General features: G+C 34.4%; 1 protein-coding gene across 4 annotated transcripts in view; it reads right to left on the reverse strand.

The window, feature by feature from the left end:
* Csmd3 (CUB and Sushi multiple domains 3) overlaps positions 1–17728 on the reverse strand; it is a 928259-nt gene that overhangs the window by 795305 nt on the left and 115226 nt on the right. The gene's annotated exons all lie outside the window — the stretch shown is intronic.

Raw genomic sequence — 17728 nt, forward strand, 5'->3', positions numbered from 1 at the left:
TATTGATTAGCATGTATAATTGGAAAAACATATTAGTTTCCTATTAACAATTTGATATTTGACAAGTGAATTTTTTTAAGGAAACTAAGAAAAAGAAAGTTTAGTTCTAAGAATTGTCCCATAGTTACTTTAAGAAAGTTATGTGAAGTAAAGCTTGTGAATTTAACATTTTGCTTTTGATATATGGTCAATATTCTTTTCATAATAGTTATCATAATTATATTGCTGATAAATCAATTAAGACTTCCTCCTATTGGTTAGCAGTGATACCTAAGGAGCAGAAATAGCTAAAACAGTTCTCATTGCAGCCAGTTACTATTGCTTCTTTACAAGTTTTTTCCTTCCTCTGATTTTATTTTATTACTTCCTAATACAGACATTCTTTGGAAGTAGCATGGTCTAATGTCAAATAGTTTTGATTCTACTCAAGTCAGTTGTTTGTTTACAAATCTACCAAACAGAAATATTTGAGCTGAATATTTTTTTCGGAGAATTTCATCACTCAGCATATCCCTTAATTGATATACCCTTTTCAACATAATTGTTGAGGATTATACAAGTATACATAACACAGTAATTTGAACTTGGCCTCCCACAAGAGGAAAATAACCACAGACAATGTGAATTCCTGTATTATGGCCACAAAAGTCCCATCATGCCACACAGCATCAGCCAGCAACTCTCTCATGCCCCAGGAGCCAAACAAAAATATCAGAATCACAATCCCAAGTCTTCAAGTCCAGGGGTGACCCCTTGGCAATGCCTGCCAAGACTCCGAGGCTTGCCAGCAAGAGTGAACTGAGAGCCTGGGGAGGCTCCACATCCAGCAAAGGGCACTCTCTGCCTGGACTTTATCGAACAGTACAGAGAATGCCCACCAGATATCTAGTTTTGACCTAGTTTTTTAAATACAGCCCAGTGTCCTGATCTAAGTAAGACCCAATACGCAGAATAGATTGAAATTTTCAGGAGGTGTGAAGTAAAATTTGGCTCAGATACCGGACAGTGATCCCATGAGGGTTATGGCTACCAACACGATAGCAACATCCCTAATTATATTACATATTTAAATATGTAAGGCAAAGAAAAAAAATACTGGAAGCTGTAAAGGGCAGCAATGAGCTACCTACAATGGCAAATCCATTAGAATAACAGCTGTCTGCTCAACACAACTAAATGCAGTGAGGACACAGGAATGCATAATCCTGGCCTGAAACATAATACTGTCAACTAAATTGGTCTATATGGAAAAAAATTCCCTCATAATTTGGAGAGAAATAAAAACTCCCTGACAAAAACATGTTAAGAAAATTAATATTTACTAATCAACTCTGAAGGGAATACATTCAAGGGAATCATGAATAGAACACAAAGGATAACTCTAAAATATGGAAAAATCAACACCTAAATGATGAATGTATTACCAAAGGAGGAATAGGAAAGAAACACGTATCATAAAACATCAATATGACAGTAACTGTAATATATTTTAGTAAGAATACTGAATATTAATCATATCAACTTTCTAATGATGAACATAGAATGGATATTTGCATTAAAAGTCCCAGACCCAACAATTACTGCTTACAAGAACCACACAACTATGTTTAATGCAGCATTATTCACCCTAGCTAAGATATGGAACCAACCCAGATGCCCCTCAGTAGAAGAATGGATTCTATGCTTCCATTAGAAAGGATGACACCACCCCATTTGTTAGGAAATGTAAAGACTTTGGGAAAAAATCATATGAAGTGAAGTAAGCCAGACCCAAAGAAATATAGGTTCCATGCTTTCCTTCATTTGCAATACCTTGTATATCTAGAATAATTTTATCAGATTAGCAGAAAAAGCTCAAAAGCTATGTACATATGACTATATAAGATGATGCTAAGATAAGGACACAAGAGGCCTTTCCTTGTTTTGTTGTTATTTCAAATGTACTATGCAGTTTTTGTTTCCATTGTATGCTGTTCCCCATATAGTATATCACTGTTGTCACTGTATTCCTGGCTACATATGATTTTAAATATTACAAATAATCACACAACTTTTGAACAAAAGTAAAATATTTAAGTAAACAAGATGAATTGGTACAGCTTTTATGTGAAATCTGCAAACTTTTTATAATAAAATTGTCTTAACTGCTACCAGTTATTACATTGCTAATTATCAATGTATTCTCAGTATGCCCTATAACTTTTTTACTGAGACTGGCATTAAGTTTTATTATCCTATTTTGGAAAGTAAAGAAGCAACATGTCTACAAAGAGAAATTTCTTGTTAAAAGCTACATCAATAGTAAACGACCAAGTTAGAAATTAATTCCCTGATCATTTTGCTCTTTCCATGAGTTCTTTCTGTTCATTTTGTTAAATTTTTAATGAGTTGATCAACTAAACCAAATTATTCTGACATTGAAAGTTAATGTAAGATCTTAAAAATCAATCCATGTATCTGGGAATTGGATCATTATCTTGTTCTGTGTAGCATCACTGAGGTGACAAATCAAATTTCATGATTACTGAAAGATATGTCAAAAGAAAAATACCACATATACACATTTACTACTACTAGGGAAGGCTTTCTAGGAAACAATGAGTTATAGTGTGATTGGTTTTCACCTTGATAAAGACAGCCCTGTGTCCAGCTTGTGGAAAAAGAAAAAAGGAAATGCACTAAATAACACCTAAAATTGTATGGGTAGTTACAGAAACCAAGATTTGTAAATGACCATCAGTAATCTTTATGGCAAACTTTTTTTCTTTCCTGTGGATTGAATCTATGTCTCACACACTTAATCCATAAACACAGTGGAGATGGTCTGTAGATAGTCTGTAAATTGTAGAGAGGATTACTGGTTTGTCATTTTATACTTATTAATGGATGGATTAGAATTCAACAGATGTTTTACTGTCTAAAAAATCATGTTCTGTCCACTACAGGCTATTATCATCACAATTTAGATATGATGAGAACATGAGTGGCATTTGACAGATTTGCTCTTAGAATAAGTAATTCCAACTTCTTCTCATCATAGCTTATTAAAACAAAAAAAAAGTGCTATTCAAAGATTATCTTCCACAAGCAAGTCAAAAATAATTGTAGAAAATATAGTTAAAAATAATAAAACATACCAATTAATGTGAGTAAAAATAAAGTATAGTGCTAAAAAACCTCTCATAATTTTCAAATAAAGAATTTTCAATGATGACATTGAAAATACTTGCAGGAACGGATGTTGGAAGGGAATTTTATAAGAACAGTAGAATTGATCAGAACGGGGCAATTTGTTTTATATAAATGCCTGTGAATGCTATCTAATCAAAAAGAGAATATTGAAAATCAGTAGACATAGATGTTCTTTGCATTTGGGATAGGAGCACAAACTCTAACAAGTCATAAAATATAGACAATATTGTCTCAAATTGGAAGCCAAATAGGTGTTAGAGGACTACAATCTGAGGCTAATCCCAGGAGAACTGATAAGATCCTATTCAATAAAGCAAAAAGGAGCTGAAAGTACAAGTCAATAGATAGAGTGCATGTTTAGTAATCAAAAGACCCTGATGTTAAAAACATAGTGTCATCAAAACAAAAGAAGTGTAAGAAAATAAAACACTTAAAAAGTATATAAATACAATGCACTGTGATATAAATTGGGGCTAACAATATTTTAAAGTTTTGTTGTTGAGTTATATGTATATGTGTATGTGTGTGGAAAACCTTAGATCTTTCCTCTTTTTTTTTCAACATTAACATTTTGTGAGAAAAATATTAACAAGTAATTACATGAAGTTCCATAATTCTAGTCAATTTCTTATCTTTCCAAACTTAGAATTGGTATTATAACATTGATAACAATCAATATATAGTAGGAAGTTTTTTGTTTTATTTAATTAAAATATTTTTATTGTAATGATACTGTACAGAGGGGTTACAGATACATGAGTAAGGTAATGAGTACATTTCCTATCGAACATTGTTATCGCCTCCTTTGTTTTTCCCCCACTAACTCTCCCCTCCTCCTCCTTCCCTCCCTCACCCGGAAGTCCAAAAGTTGGTTTTCAACATAATGTCTTGTATGTCTCATTATTACATTGGGTCAACCTGTAGCCTTGTTTCAATATTTTGTTATTTCCCTTCCCCTCCCTAAATTAGAAAAAAAAATGTATATACACGTTGCAGGGCACCAGATTCAAATACAGTGACAACAGGAGTTATACCATAGGGGGAAGAACATACAAAAGAAACAAAAGAAATAGCATAGTGCATTAAAAACAACAGCAACAAAGAAAAAATTTAGTCTTCATATCTTGGGGTTCATTTCCTTAGAATCATCTTACATGGTCATATTTACATAGCTTTTAACCTCTTCTGCTTCTCTGGTAAGATTACCCTAGACATGTACTAGTTATTGCAAATTAGGGAAACCACAGGACCTATGTCTAGCTTAATTCATTTAATATAATTTTCCAAGTCTTTACATTTCCTAACAAATGGAGCAGTGTAATTCTTTCTGATAGAGGCACAGAATTACAATACCTGTATATGTGTGTGTGTGTGCATATATATATATATATATATATATATATATATATATACACATATATATATATATAGAGAGAGAGAGAGAGAGATCACATTTTATTGATCCATTCATCTACTGAGGGATATCTAGGTTGGTTCCATATCATAACTACGGTGAATAATGCTGTGATAAATATAGTTGTGCTGGTAGCATTAGTATGGCCTTGTGTATAATCATGTGGGTAAATGAGTATGAGTGAATTCTATAGTAGGAAGTTTTAAAGTAACCATTTAAAATTCCATATTTTCCTAAGATATCGTATGAAATACACTAAAGATAAAATGAGAAGAGTTGAACATAATCAATTGTACACAACTTTACACTGCCAAACTCAATTATTATGTGGGCTCAGTGTGACATAGATAAAATTAGACAATGAAAATTGAAGGTATCTCTGAAGAAATAATTCCCTTTATGTTATTACTTTAATAGTAAAATATCCTTGGGACATATGTTTCTTTTTTTTAATATTATTTTATTTTATTTGAGAACATACTGTACAGAGGGGCTACAATTACATGGGCAGGATAATGCATACATTTCTTACCAAGCATTGCAGCCTCCTCCTTTGTTTACCCTTCACCTCCCTTCCCAGCCTCCCCCCTCCCCCCACCCAATTATACCCCCCTCCCCCCCCCACCGACATTGTAAAGCTGGTTTTGACATGACATTTTGTACTTCTCATTGTTGCAACAGGTCCACCTGAATCCTTAAACGACTTGTTTGCCCCCATCTCCTCCACATGTTATACTGACATCAAATATAGTGAAAGCGGGGGTTACACTGTGGGGGAGGGACATACAAAGCAACAAAGAAATAATCTTATAAATGCGTTAGAAACACATGCATGAAAGAAACAAAAACATTAAAATACATATTTAAGGGTTCATTTTCCTAACATCACATTATCTGACCTTTTCTGCTTGACTCATACCTATACTAGATATTGCAAATAAGGGAAACCATGGGACCTATGCTTCTTTGGGCCTGGCTTACTTCACTTAATATAATTTTTTCCAAGCCTTTCCATTTCCTAACAAATGGGGAAATGTCATTCTTTCTGATGGAGGCATAGAATTCCATTTGTTTCTTTAAAAGAAAAATGGTAAGGAGCTGGGTACGGTAGCTCAAGCCTGTAATCCCAGCTACTCAGGAGGCTGAAACCTATGAACTGAATTTTGACACCAGCCCAGGCAGATAAGTTTGTGAGACTCTTAATTCTGATTAACCAAAAATATCACATGTGGAGCTGTGGCTTAAGTGGTATAGTACTACTCTTTTTTTTTTTGTAAACAAGAGATTTTTTTTATTGTACTGTTTGCAGTTATGGTTATTATTTTTCTTTCTTTCCCCCTATTTGTTTATTCCTTTTTGCCACTGTTTTTGATTTCTGTACCCTTTCTTGCATATAAGTTGATCTGATTTAGGGAGGGGACGGGGAAGCACAGAAATGGTGGGACAAAGGGTGAACTAATTCAGCAATGATACTCACTAGACACTATATTGGAAACGAATTATATAATTTTGGGGGGAGGGGAAAAACAGAAAAAAATGAGGGATAGGGTAATACTTCAAAAAGAAATGTACTCACTACCTGACTTATGTGAATGTAACCCCTCTGAAATCACCTTTATAATAAAATTTAAGCTAAAGAAAGATTCTTACATAAAGGCATAATGCTTATATGAGTGATTATATAAAATAGTATTTATCGAAGTAAACTCCAGGAAGTGGAAAGAGGATTTTTTTCTTCATTGTTGCTGTTCTTTTCTTTTTGTCTTGTTTGTTTGTCTGTCTTTGAGAAGGGAGGGGGACAGAGAATTGTAGGGACAAAGGGTGGATAAATACAGTAGTGATACAGATGGGAAGGAAAAATGGGTTGGACAGAACAAGGGAAAGAATGATGTTGTCCAGAAATAAATGTACTTATTACCTGACTTACGTAACTGTAATTCATGTGTATATGACATCTATACTAATACTCTTGATCAGAAAAGCTAAGAAACAGCACCCAGGCCCTTAGGTTAAGCCTCAGGACTGTCATGCATGTGTGTATGCGTGTGTGTGTGTGTGTGTGTGTGTGTGTGTGTGTGTGTGTGCACGTGTGTGCATGTGTGCGCATGCACACACATTCTTGACATGGTCCTACATGGATATAGTTAGAAATGTGAATCCTTTACTAGTAACCTTTAACATTTGTGACCTTTAATTTAAGCATAATATAAATTGACTATAACACAGTCAATAGAATGATCTGGTTCTAGAGTGGCCTGTTTTCATATAAGTCTTTTACACTAGTTAAAAAGTTCATGCTACACTGCTTCTTTCACTTTGGACTCAAACCTCAAAACCACAGAAGCACTACAAATAATAATGGTACACTAAGTTTTTTAGTCTGTCACTAAAAATATGTTGTAATTGAAAAATATAAAGAAATATTACTCTGGGAGCTGTGCATGAATTTTCAATTCTAAATCTATTTAGATTCAAACTTCCTTCTCTTCACATGCTATTTAAAATTATCAGTGCTGTTAACATTTAATTTTATTATATGTATCATAAGAATTTGGGATGAATATCTGAACTGATGGCAGAAGATTACAGTTGAGTATTCTTACTGTGTGTGTATTCAGAAATGCTAGGGCTAAGTTTAGCTTCAGAGTTTCTATGCTTTCTGTTACAATATCATATACCACCAGTGTAAGAGAACTCAAGACAGTGTATATAACCTTTGGCTGTCTAAAAATAAAACCACTTTTAGGAGTTTACTTACAGGAAATTTTCTGTCATTAGAAACATTTAGGCAAGCATCAAGTTGCTTTTTATGAGATAATCAGCAGATATTTTTTTTTGGGGGGGTCCGGTCGTGGGACCTGAACTCTGGGCCTGGGCGCTGTCCCTCAGCTCTTCAGCTCAAGGCTAGCACTCTACCACTTGAGCCACAGTGCCACTTCCAACTTTTTTTCTTTTTTGCTTATGTGGTGCTAAGGAATCGAACCCAGGGCCTCATGCATGCAAGGCAAGTGCTCTACCACTGAGCCACCTCCCCAGCCCGAATCAGCAGATATTTTGATTTTGTAGCTTCATGGATGAGAAAATAAATGTTCTGAAAGAGTATCTTTTTATTGTTGTTGGTGGTGGTCATGGGGCTTGAACTCTGGGCCTGGGCACTGTCCTGTGCTCTTTAGCTCAAGGCTAGCGCTCTACCTCTTTAGCCACAGTACCACTTCCGGTTTTCTAGTGGTTTATTGGAGGTAAGAGTCTCTAGTACTTTCCTGCCCAGGCTGGCTTTGAACTGCAATCCTCAGATCTCAGCCTCCTGAGTAACTAGGATTATAGGCTTGAGCCATAGGCACCAGCCCAGAAAGAGTATCTTGAAGAACAATTGCTAGTTGCTTCTCACATCATGTGTAATTGCTTTTCTGATATCAGTGCTGCTTCAGTAAAGTTAGCTAACTGGAAACAACAACAACAAAAACCTTTTCACTGCTTTTTCTATAAAAGACTAAATGATTATAATCCATGCACCAAAGTGTCAAAACTTGCTTATTATCTTTGTTTTGTTTTATTATCAGTTTTAATGAATTAAATTGGTCTGTTTTTCATCAGAAGCCACCTCAAATTACTTTTGGCAATGTGCCTAATATCAACAACAAATAGCTGCGTATACTTTTGAATTCTTGCCTTTTTATGTTCACAAAAACTTTTAGAAATCCTAGCTCTCCTTGAGATCTATCCAACCATTAATCTGAACACTTCAAAATGAGGGATGATATCTAAAAGAAAGAGTCATTAACTACCTAAGGTGCATCATCATTTTAATTGACTTTTTAGCTAATTCACTTCCATGCTCAATGGCATAAATTAGTAAATTACTTCACTAGAGAAGGGAGATGAACCACAGCGTACCATCTTTAAAAAGCTTGTGCATAGTAAAAATCCATTCCTATACCATACTCCTTTTTTCCTGGGTTCTGCTTTGTAACAAAAGGCCAGTGTTAAGATCTTAGTCCAACTAAAATTAAAATCATCTTTTTAATTGGGGATCTCATTAATGTTATAAAAAGGAAGACAAGCTTGGAATTAATTCACTTTACTTTTTGAGTAAATAGTGTTAATGTTACAAATGCTGTTGCAGGACAGTCACCTGTGCACACAAATTAACTATGCTGTTATCTCAGAAGTACAGCCTCTTCATTTCCCAGACATTGCCTGTGTATGAAAGATAATCAAGATATTACAGTTGGTTCCAGTTCCTCTGAGAAAGGAGTTTTCAGTACCAGCAAATTAGACTGAGTTGTACCACTCTGAATCTAACCTATAAGAAATCCTGGAGACAAGGACATGAAAATAGGTATCAAGTGGAGTTAAGTCACTAAAGTACACTGTCATAATGGTTCCTATGATATAACAAGTCAAAAAATACTAACTAATCATTTTCTGGAAGAAGACCTTCTCTATTTCATTATACCTACAGGAAAGGAGGCAGATGATTGGATGATAATGAAAGAAGCAGAGAGGAATTAGAAGAGAAAAAATTATCAAGAATATAAAATGTTGTGTAGGAAATCCAGGCAGCAAAGTAGAGAAGCAAACGTAAGAATAATCAAATGGGCTGGGCGCCGGTGGCTCATGCCTGTAATCCTAGCTAATCAGGAGGCTGAGATCTAAGGGTCATGGTTCAAAACCAGCCCAGGAGAGAAAATCCATGAGACTCTTGTCTCCAACAAACCACCAAAACTGCAAGTGGTGCTGTGTCTCAAGTGGTAGAGTGCTAACATTGAGGTGAAGGGCTGAGCGACAGCACCCAGGTTCAGAGTTCAAGCCCCATGACAAACAACAACAACAGCAACAAAAAAGAATAATCAAACGGTACATGAACAGTTATAGGACACATATTTTCTGAAGTAGAAAAGGCGTACCAATGATGTATTTGGTGATGCAATCTACAGAGCATTGCTTTTTTTACTGTAATTACTATTGTGTGATGTGTCTCTTAAGCTTGTGAATTCTATGACTATGCACCAATCCAGCAAGTTCCCAAACTAAAAGAAATTGTGAAGAAATATACTAAAAATACTGAGTAGTTAAATGATATCCCATGAAAGGATGTCTAAAGTTCATAAACTCTAACCATAAAACAGAAGTGAAATATATTCTCTAATGATGGTCAACAAATTTTGATTAGTGTCAATAGGTTACAGAAAGTTACATTAGAAAAATATAATTTGGGGTGGAAAAATAGGAAGAAACAGGTTCACTAGAAAAACTTAGTTAATAAGTAGACATTAAAAATGTACTTGAAACATGCTTAATTGTAATTGTGCCCAGAGGCAGCTGGCTTGGAACCATAATATATTGACTTGTCATTTCTAGGATCTCCTAAAACATATGTCATGTCAATTCTTTTCCAAGGAAATACCCAAATGGAGCAAAATGTACCTATACTCCTTCACAGCTGACAAGCAGTGGACCTAATTGTAAAGGATAGCTTTCTAAATTTGAGAACATGAGTAAGTATGTTTTCTATTGTAGGCTAAACAAATATTTACTAGACTATGTTGTGAGCATCCATTAAATAAAATATTAATATATTCGACTGTTAAAATTTGAAATCATGTTTAGTAACTTTTGATGAAAAGTTACTAAAAAAACTAGAGGAGCAAGTCACAAATTAGAATACAATTGCAATTCATATTGTAACTATATGCCATAAAGATTACAATAATACCAAGACTTATCAAATAATATAGAGAATATAGGAAAAGTATTTTAGTAGATGGTTGATAAATGCATATAAATAAATGGTTCAGAAGCTTATACTCAGTTTTCTAGTCAGCACAAAGTGCTTTCTCTATATATGTATATTTATATACACACATATGTGTTTGTACATAAATACATATATAGAGATATCTATATACTGAAGGATGATAACCTCAAATGTTTACAATAATGTTTAAAATAATTGGAACTCTTGCACAATGATAGTAGTGTATAAAATGGCAAAACATCTTTGAGTATCTATTTCATTTTGGAAGAAATCTATGAAACTTAACATTTCTATAAAATGTCTAAATTTCTGATCCTAAACATTTATCCATGACAAATAAAAATACATTTACATAAAACGATGTTGCTAGCCAGGTGCTGGTGGCTCACACCTATAATCCTAGCTATTCAGGAGGCTAAGATCTGAGAATCACGGTTCAAAGCCAGCCCTAGTGCAAAAGTCGGTGGACTCTTAAATCCAATAAACCACTCTGAAAAACCAGAAGTGGAACTGTGGCTCAAGTGGTAGAATACTAGCCTTGAGCTGAAGAGCTGAGGGACAGAGCCCAAGCCCAGAGTTCAAGCCCCACTACATATGTGTGTGTGTGTGTGTGTGTGTATGTATGTGTGTATATATATGTATGTATGTATGTATATATATATATATATGTATGTATATATGTATGTATATATGTGTGTATGTATATTATATATATATATATGTATGTATGTATATATGTGTGTGTATATATATAGATGTGTATATATATAGATGTGTATATATATAATATGTTATATATATGTATATATATATATAGAGAGAGAGAGAGAGAGATGTTCCTCACTTACCTTCTAATGGTATAAAGGGGTTGTAATTTTATGGTCTTCATCTCTACATAATTAAGAATGACCACCTTATTCTTCTTTAAATAACAAAGTTAAGCAATTGGTTAACATACATTTGTAAATGTTCTGTACTTAAAGAAAGTATGAGATTTTTCAAACAGAAATATAGTTATATCTAATGATACTGAGTATTACGTAAGTGAATATTTCCTCCATAACAACAAAGTTCATAAAAATCCTCTATATCACAAGACAACAACTTTTTGTGGCATTGACTGATCTATTCTTCACAAAACATCATGTAGTGATGATCCTTTGAGAGTATAAAACACAACAGTGTCAAGGGATTTGGAGATTAGAAAAGTGTGTCTCCACTGGTTGGTAAAATTGGAAAACGGCCCCTCTTGTGAATGTGTTACAAGAACTCTCCTTGCCTCTGGCTTACACCAGTACCTGACTGGTTTAAATACTAGACTTGCATGGGGTGGGAAGCTCGGCTTAGGACTTACAAATTGTGCAATGCCTGTTGACTCTGTGGGTGATGAGCCAAGCTAGAACCGCTCTGCCCAAAAGCTTTGGATGGCTGCTCAGCTCACTGGTAGAAATTCAAACTTGGCTGTGCATGATATCTTCCTATTCCACCTCTGCCCAGCTTCCTTGTTTCCACATTTTCAGAGCAGGCTGCATACAGAACTAGAGTCTTCACACTGGCTGTCCTTTCATGTAGGAATCTCAAGTTTCTGCCATGTTTTCCCAGCTGTCACTGACTCTCTGTCAGCTTGTCTCTGGTAACTACATAATGTGATCATAGTTCTTTTCCAATCACTACCTCTCCATTTCTGTTGCAGCAGGCCCCTTTTCAATGTATTCTATGCTTGTGCCAATAAGAATTTTTTGTTCATTGATACAGATGTACACATTTTGTTTTGAATATTTAGCTATATTTTATTTTAGTAGTATTTATTCATGTACATTTTTGCAATTCTACAAAAATATAGTCTATTTGTAGTCATAAACACATTATGAGTATGAACTTTCTCTTTGACAATTATCATTTATGAAGAACTTTCTTAAACAAGCAAACATTCTTCATATTTCACTTTTAATTAACTTTAAGAAGCAAAATGAAAACTGAGCAGGAATCTCAGGATGCTGTGAGAGACTCCACTACTTGATTAAGTCTCAGGATTCACATGCCATGGCACAATCAGTTCTCAAGAGGAAATGTTCTTTGTCCAGAATTCTGCTAACCAAAGGTAATATTATGGGAATCTTCTGGACCGTGATACAAAAAAGAGATCCTTTGGGAGACTTTTAGGAAAGTTTTGGCTGACCTGATCAGTTGTACATCATGAAGTTATTGATATATTAGAGAACAAATTCACCTTTGCTATTGCTACTGTGCATAAGATTTTTTCTTATACAGACAAATACTGACATGGCACTTTATACCCCAACATAAATGAGAAGTACAAGAACAAAATCTTTTATGCTAATAAAGGTGTGTGTGTGTCGGGGTGGGGGTGAGGGGGGTGTCAGTATTGGGATTCAGGGCCTTACATTTCCTAGGCAGGTGCTCTATCACAACTCTAACCCTAAGACATTTTTCAAAGCTAAATTAAAATCATAGGAATGCATTAAAGTTGCACATGGAAAAATAAAAAAGTAAAGTTAACATAGTATGTTGATGGCTTCTAAAATTTAAAAACATAGAAATAATCTCTACATTAAAATGATTTATATCACTACATAAAATTCTGTTAATTTTTCATTAATTTTTGTAGACCGGGACAACTAAAGAAGAAACTGGTTACCTGAGAAATAAATGAGTTAGAGTAACTAATCTCAATATTAAGTATAAATAAATTATGTAAATCATTTGGAAGAGGGAAAAAGAAACACTAAATTCACAGGAGTAAATAAGACACCTTATTAAATATGTGAAGATGTTAGTATTTGTTTTGTTTATTTTTTGCCAGTCTGGGGCTTGAACTCAGGGCCAGGGCACTGCCCCTGAACTTCTTTCGTTCAAGGCTAGCACTCTACCACTTCAGCCACAGCACCACTTCTGGCTTTTTCTGTTTAAGTGGTACTGAGAAATTGAACCCAGAGCTTCATGCATGCTAGGCAAGCACTCTATCTCTTTTTTTCATTTTATTTTATTTTATTTGTGAACATACTGTACAGAGGGGTTACAATTACATGGGCAGGATAATGAGTACATTTCTTGTTAAGCATTGCAGCCTCCTCCTTTGTTTATCCTTCACATCTCTTCCCAGCCTCCCCCCGCCCCCCCACCCAATCTCCCCCCCCCCACCAAAGTTGTAAAGTTCGTTTACGACATGACAACTTGTACTTCTCATAGTTGCAATGGGTCCACCTGTATCCTTAAACGACTTGTTTTCCCCATCTCCTCCACAAAATATACTGACATCAAATATAGTGAAAGCAGGGGTTATACTGTGGGGGAGGGACATACAAAGCAACAAAGAAATCATCTTATAAATGTGTTAGAAACAAATGCATGAAAGAAAAAAAACATTTAAATACATATCTAAGGGTTCATTATCCTAACATCACATTATCTGACCTTTTCCGCTTGACTCAGACATATACTAGATATTGCAAATAAGGGAAACCATGGGACCTATATTTCTTTGGGCCTGGCTTAATTCACTTAATATAATTTTGTCCAAGTTTTTCCATTTCCTAACAAATGGGGTAATGTCATTCTTTCTGATGGAGGCATAGAATTCCATTGTGTATATACACCACATTTTCTTGATCCATTCATCTACTGAGGGGCATCTGGGTTGGTTCCATATCTTAGCTATGGTAAATAATGCTGCAATAAACATAGTTGTGCTGGTAGCTTTAGTGTGGTCTTGTTTGTAAACATTTGGGTAAATGCCCAAAAGTGGGATTGCTGGGTCATAGGGGAACTCTATGTGAAGTCTTTTGAGTAACCTCCATACTGCTTTCCAAAGTGGTTGAACAAGTTTACATTCCCACCAGCAATGCAGTAAGGTTCCCTTCTGTCCACATCCCCTCCAGCATCTGTTGTTGTTAGAGTTCTTGAGTTTTGCCATTCTAACTGGAGTGAGGTGGTATCTCAATGTTGTTTTGATTTGCATTTCTTTTATGGCTAGGGATGTTGAGCATTTCTTCATGTGTCTATTGGCTATCCTTCTTTCTTCTTCAGAGAAGTTTCTCTGTAAGTCTTTAGCCCACTTATTTATTGGGCAGTTGTTTCTTTGAGGATTTGTTGTTGGGGGGGTTAATTTTTTGAGTTCCAAGTATATTTTAGATATGAGACCCTTGTCTAAGCACTCTATCTCTAAACTACCTTCCCAGCCAGATGTTAGTATTTGTAATAATTAGGTAGATGCCAATATGATAAAATGAACAATTAGATAAACATGGATTGTAGCAAATAAAGGCCACTGCTTTCTACTTATACCTATATTCATTAATAAAGCTTTAGGAAATCACCTTAGTAGTATGAACAAAGCTATTCACTGTTAGTCTAGCTATTCTGCTCTGTAAAAGAAATCAAACAAATGGAAAATATATGCTGATGTCTGTATAAATTGAAACATACAACAAAAATAGAATATGCAGAGAAGTCTACCTACATGATTAAATATAATTACAAAGCTGATTCATGTAAAATTCAAATTGCATATGAAACACATATTACAATGTAGAGATGAATCATAATGTATAATAAATGATGCATATTTATGGACATAAAACAGCAAATATATGAGGGCTCTTTTTTTTTGTCAGTCATGGGGCCTGAACTCAGCCTGGGCATTGTCCCACAGCTCTTCAGCTCAAGGCTAGCGCTCTACCACTTGAGCCACAACACCACTTCCCACTTTTTCTGCTTATGTGGTGCTAAGGAAATGAACCCAGGGCCTCAGGCATGCAGGCAAGCAAGCTACCACTGAGCCACCTTCCTAGGCCTATAAGGACTCTTACTGGTTAAATATGCCTTTCTGTACTTGTTGATATGTGATTTTACCTTCATTTAATTGTAGTATAAAATTTTATGAGAGATAAATCTAACTGTAAATTAAATAAACAAAAGTTATAGTAATTTTTCTACATAAGATAGACCTAAATCTTTTCACTTGTACTAGTATTTGTTCTGACCTAAACTCTGAGGAAGGAATCTAACAATACATTTTTGCAAGTATTGCACTCAACTGCCGATATCAATTCTGATTTTGTACATTTAAACATATAGGAAAACAAGCAAGATCACCAAAAATTAGAGTTTAGAATTATTCTCAAATACGCAACTGTGGTTATAAATCCAAGAATATCTCAACTCATTTTCTCTTCATTATTTCAAGACCACTACATAAACCTTTAGAAAAGGTAGCTATTAGAAGCTGTACTAGAAGACAATCTTCGGTGCACATAAAACATAACGAAATAATGATTATCAATTTCTAGAAGGAAGCAAACATGAGATATACCATAAAGACTTGCATGAAATGAGACTGATAGCCCATGTAAAACAAACAGGGTTCAAGGAAGCAGTGAATGAAGCAAAGGCAGACATGTGTCAGCCTCTATTCCCTAGAAGGTTCCACTTGTAATCGAACAGCTGATTTGTACAGAAACACAGTCTGGAGTGGGCTGAAAACCACACATTAGGTTATTTATTTTTCTAATCCTTCTAAGTAAAACCAGCTGTAACATTACTAATCGTATTTCTTTAAACACAAATAGCAATGGATGTATCTCACACTGACAGTGAGCAAAATGTTAAGAATTTATTGCAGAAGACAGTCTATACCAAAACTATGTTTATAGTTAATCTATTTTTCTCATTAAATCTTATGTTTTTAAAATATTTGTAGAGTTTGTTATTAATCACTTTTATCAAATACTGATAAGAAAAAATAAGGATTCATTTATATATTAATATATAAAACTGGACCATTATGTATAGTTGTGTTCATACATAGTTAAGAGCTTGAATTCCAAATTGAGGTGAATTTGTTTTGCATGATGTTCTGGCACTGGCCGCATTCAGAACTGTAAGTGTAAACTCTGCACAAGTAAATTTAATTTCTTTCATTTCAATATGTTAGTGGTATTAATTATTTCCATTGTCTGAATAAAAGGCAAGTGAAATATTTAAGTTGAAAAAAATATCTAGCACATATTTAAGTACAGAAGAATTAAACAATATGCCAAGAATTGGATTTTGTGAGCTTTCAATATGTCTTCATAAAATCTCTGTAAAATTACCTCCTATTGTTTCGGATTACCATAATACTCAAGAAAGAATGAGAATAATAAATATGTTAGCCCAATTTCCCAAAGTATTTTAATATCTACACAGGCTACAATTGCTTGCAGAAAAGGGAACTGGTAAATTGATGATACGTTCTCTAATTTTCAAGGACAAATAGATGTACAAAGAAAAGTATAGTACATTTATAGAATCTACTTGACATGAAAAGAGTCATTTTGTTTATATTTTATTGTAAAACCTATATCCTTGTTATAATACAAAATATAAAAAAGTGTTTAGATATTTACACATTTTATTTTAGCTGTCTTGAAATTCTAAATCTGCCTTCCTATTCCTTTTCTCTTGGTTTTATAATCTGTATTTTATTTACAAGTGTAGGCAGATCACCTCTCCACACTGATGTGTGCACGCCCACAATACACATTCACTAGTTCAGACCAACGCATATGTACACAGGTTTCCATATTTCCTATCTTGACTTGCGTCTGTGTCAAGAAAGAGAAAGCAATACAGGATAACAGAAATATATAATGGTGATCATGTTCAGGTAAGACTGGAAGGTGATAATATTTATCAAATAATATAAACTGTGACAAATTTATGGAATAAATTATTAAATAGAGCCATGTTTTCTGTTCAGCATATTTGAATATGTAAACTTAGGTAAAAATCTAGAAGTATAGGAAGTATGTAACAGCAGATTTTTTTTTGGTTAAGCTATAGGTGATGTATGATTACACAGCGATTTCTCTAAGATAGCAATGGCAGCTCATGTTTTACAAGAGACAATTGTAACTATTTAACAAGAAACAATTGTGTATAATCAGTTTAATAAAGAGAGAGTTAACTTTCATGTTTTATCAAGTAGATTAACAATAAAAATTTTAATTTGTAGGAGTAGAAATATGAATGTTCCCATTTGTGATATAGGAAAGGTATACTGTTTAGATATTTACATACGCTATCTGAAAAGAGTGTGTTCTGCTGGCATATCAATATAAAATTTAAATTATGTTTATGTATTGCTATGTATAAAAACTGGATGCATACCACTGAATGACACATTTCATTTCTTTTTTTCTTTTTTATTGGCAGTTCTGGGCCTTGAACTCAGGGCCTGGGCTCTGTCCCTGAGCTGCTTTTGCTCAAGGCTAGAACTCTACCACGTGAGCCATTGCTCCATTTCTGACTTTTTTCTGTATGTATGGTTCTGAGGAATCTAACCCAGGGCTTTTCATGCATGC

The sequence above is a fragment of the Dipodomys merriami genome, unplaced genomic scaffold (assembly GCF_024711535.1).
Source record: "Dipodomys merriami isolate MVZ:Mamm:240054 unplaced genomic scaffold, mDipMer1.0.p SCAF_4, whole genome shotgun sequence".
Lineage (NCBI taxonomy): Eukaryota > Metazoa > Chordata > Mammalia > Rodentia > Heteromyidae > Dipodomys > Dipodomys merriami.